General features: G+C 26.9%; 1 pseudogene; it reads right to left on the bottom strand.

Annotated features, from left to right (window-relative positions):
- Nucleotides 3,523-4,067, bottom strand: LOC107628530 (annotated as a pseudogene).

The raw sequence follows: 4,475 nt of genomic DNA, 5'->3' as shown, positions 1-4,475 counted from the left end.
CAGTGCATATTTTTTATTTTTTTATTTTTAATTTTTTTTTCTTGCAAAGGACAAATGAAAGCCAACGAAATTTAAAGATCTCTGAATTTACTGCTATCACTGACAGGTATTTACATGTATGTGTGTATGAGAAAGTGATGTCTGAGGAGTCAAATCAATGATCCATTCCCCGGAATATGTGTGTATGACATCTCCTTAACTAATTAGAAAAATTTCATTCCTAAAAAGTGAAAGTTACATGTAACATGTTCATTATTCATATTTATTAATTTATTAGCTAATCATAGAAATGGTGCATTATTTCATTTAATTAAAAGACTGAATATATATACTCACGCCAAAAAGAGATAAAAAGAAATAGATACATTATTTAGTTTTTCTTTCTATCGGTCTAGGTATACAAGAATAAGCTCACCATCATTTTAAAGTTTATAACTTATAGAAAAGATTTTAAATATATCAAAAATACTAATATTTCAGTAATTTCAATCATTAATTTTAATTATATATATTCTATAATTTAGATCAATAATTAAAATTATTAAAAATATTAATATTTTAGTATACTTAAATTTTTTTTAATTTATATATATTGTCCAAAATTTGGACCTAGCAAAATGCATGGCAATATAAGTTGTTTTGTAAGCTTTTTATTTAAAAATCAATTCTTAAAAATGTGATTATGTTATAATCAAACGCTATTCCAATTCATAACTCTACTCTATATATCCAAAGACCAAAAAAGATCTACAAATTAGGCAAACTCCTAGAATTATTAGAGAAAGAAGAACCGAGACATTCACACAAGAGGTGTAGGTATTTCATATTTGAGTAGGATAGGAAGAATGTTGACTTTAAAAGTTGGCCGAATCTTTTATTCAAAAAGGAAATTAAATACTTAAGCAACTACTAATTAATTATCTAATTAATCATTATCCTTATAGTTTAATTTCTTCATGTTTAGTCAAAGGTTCATTGTTGTGGTGAAAACTAATTTTTTTAACAGTAATACTAGAAGGCCAGCATATTTTATTATTTATAATTATTAATTAGTTATCATTAATATTTTTATTGATGTAAGATTATATTTAATAGTGTAAAATTACACATTTTTTTATTGGTTAAATACTGGCTAAATTTTAATAAAAGTGTTGTCTCTTAGACTTTTTTTTAATTTAATAAAAAAAATACGTGAAAAATTATATCTCTAATGTGTCTCTTAACGTAAGAATATTTTTTGAATTTATATAATTTTAATAAGAGGAGTGTTAGGGGGCAGCAACTTTTGTGATTTGTAGCCATCAAATAGTCATCAATGATGATTTGATTGGTGTGAGAGTTCATCTAATGGCTCATTTTTCTTTGTTGGTTACATGCTGGCCAGAATTTGAAAAAGTTGCTGGCCCTATACTTTTCCTTTTTAATTATTGTACAATTCTTTTTTTACATTTTGTTTGTCTTATACTAAAATTTTTTATTTTAAGAATAATTGAATAATAAATTTTTAGAAACAAAATAAGTAAATACCTTATTTTATTACTATTACAATTTAGGAATACTGCTACATCACTCTTCCAAACTCAATAAAGAAAAATAGGAACATGCTGACTTAAATCAAAACTAGGGTAACAATAAGATTTAAAACTAACATTCATAAAAAAATTAAAAAAAATGAAATCCCTCGTAAACTAACTTGAGATTAAAAATCACAAAAAAAACTACTGTAGACCATGAATATTTATATTTATTGCCAAAGATTCAAATTCTTACTAAATTTTCATGATCTCTCAACTTTTTTTATGTTATCTAGATTATTTTTTTTATTAATTTAATGTTGAATATAATTAATATTGTCCAAAATTTGGACCTAGCAAAATGCATGGCAATATAAGTTGTTTTGTAAGCTTTTTATTTAAAAATCAATTCTTAAAAATGTGATTATGTTATAATCAAACGCTATTCCAATTCATAACTCTACTCTATATATCCAAAGACCAAAAAAGATCTACAAATTAGGCAAACTCCTAGAATTATTAGAGAAAGAAGAACCGAGACATTCACACAAGAGGTGTAGGTATTTCATATTTGAGTAGGATAGGAAGAATGTTGACTTTAAAAGTTGGCCGAATCTTTTATTCAAAAAGGAAATTAAATACTTAAGCAACTACTAATTAATTATCTAATTAATCATTATCCTTATAGTTTAATTTCTTCATGTTTAGTCAAAGGTTCATTGTTGTGGTGAAAACTAATTTTTTTAACAGTAATACTAGAAGGCCAGCATATTTTATTATTTATAATTATTAATTAGTTATCATTAATATTTTTATTGATGTAAGATTATATTTAATAGTGTAAAATTACACATTTTTTTATTGGTTAAATACTGGCTAAATTTTAATAAAAGTGTTGTCTCTTAGACTTTTTTTTAATTTAATAAAAAAAATACGTGAAAAATTATATCTCTAATGTGTCTCTTAACGTAAGAATATTTTTTGAATTTATATAATTTTAATAAGAGGAGTGTTAGGGGGCAGCAACTTTTGTGATTTGTAGCCATCAAATAGTCATCAATGATGATTTGATTGGTGTGAGAGTTCATCTAATGGCTCATTTTTCTTTGTTGGTTACATGCTGGCCAGAATTTGAAAAAGTTGCTGGCCCTATACTTTTCCTTTTTAATTATTGTACAAGTCTTCTTTTACATTTTGTTTGTCTTATACTAAAATTTTTTATTTTAAGAATAATTGAATAATAAATTTTTAGAAACAAAATAAGTAAATACCTTATTTTATTACTATTACAATTTAGGAATACTGCTACATCACTCTTCCAAACTCAATAAAGAAAAATAGGAACATGCTGACTTAAATCAAAACTAGGGTAACAATAAGATTTAAAACTAACATTCATAAAAAAATTAAAAAAAATGAAATCCCTCGTAAACTAACTTGAGATTAAAAATCACAAAAAAAACTACTGTAGACCATGAATATTTATATTTATTGCCAAAGATTCAAATTCTTACTAAATTTTCATGATCTCTCAACTTTTTTTATGTTATCTAGATTATTTTTTTTATTAATTTAATGTTGACTATAATTAATTATAATAAGAGTACATAAGTTTAACTATAATTTTTTTTAATTTTCTGTTTTCTTTGATGAATTTTTTCCCTTCTTTAGCGACAGTAACCAGTATCATCAAAGAGGCCATTAAGTAGTGAGGAAGTGTTAGATATTTATGTTATTAATTTGTTCGAAAGTATTCTTTCATATGGTGACAGAGCAAAAGTTCACAACTTGAATAGCAGATAATGGTGGCTTCTGTTCTGACTTCTAAAAAGTTAAAGTATTAAGAGGAAATATAGGCAATATTAGATGCTTATTCGATATAAGTTATCAACTCCTATGCGAAGTCTTCCTGTTCACTGGATCGGAGGAATGCATAGCCATAAGAGCAGCAAACCTAACAAACCATGCATTCCGGGTTTGAGTTGAGTTGTTTATACATGTTCCGTCATTCAACTAAGCTTAGGAGTTTATTCTTCAATGATATCAAGTACCAACCATATTCTACTAATGTGTTATCACTTTCAAGTAATAAGCAGTGACTAAAAACTATTAACGAGAAAAAGCTCAAAAAAGCGCAGAAACACAAGATATAACAGAAATATATCTTCTCAGGGTCACTACTGTTAATTAATGTTGAAAAACTATAGTAAAAGTAAGGGGATGAATCCATCAACGAAAAATTTAAATTTCACAACAGAGACTGAGTATATAAAATACAAAAATGAACTTGAACTACTTGTCATTTATCCCTATGCCTCCCTTCCCACAAAATAAAGTTTGCCCATCACATCAAGGACGACAACAAATGCAATGAAGCCAATGCTCATTACAAGAACCACATTTGGAGAGATTTTGAGCCCCGGGCATCATCAGTGTAGAATTGAAGCATGGTTCCGGCTGCTCCACCGCTGGTTGTTCTCCTTCTCTCCTTCTCCTCAAGCTAGCAGCTGCTGCTGCACTTCCTCTTGGAGGAGCTGTTCCTCCTAAAGCCATTTTTCTGTAACGTACATTCAAATAACAATAATGTTAAAACTAACACCTTAATGCAAATACCATCTTAAAATCAATAGACACAAGTTCAGTTTCTCATAAATTACACAATACCGCCACAAGTTTGAAATCTAGAACCATGGTTCTAAATTGCGGTTGCAACGTGAATACTGTGATTGCAAAAACTTGCATAAGAAACGCAACTGGTGCTTCTGTAATCACAGCAATTCAAAACCCTAATTCTAAAAGTAAAATTTAAGATCTAAAAATTAAGTTTATGCAGAGATCAAGCAATCGATTTTTGAACTAGCAATCGATTTTCAATATGGTATATTATTATTTTATTATAAAAATTTAAAATTTAAAAGATAAGATTTATTTACATATTACTTACTTAATTAAGGTTTTAAC

The sequence above is a fragment of the Arachis ipaensis genome, chromosome B02, assembly GCF_000816755.2.
Source record: "Arachis ipaensis cultivar K30076 chromosome B02, Araip1.1, whole genome shotgun sequence".
Taxonomy (NCBI): domain Eukaryota; kingdom Viridiplantae; phylum Streptophyta; class Magnoliopsida; order Fabales; family Fabaceae; genus Arachis; species Arachis ipaensis.
The sequence above is the reverse complement of the archived record's forward strand: the minus strand, read 5'-3'. Positions and strand labels throughout refer to the sequence as shown.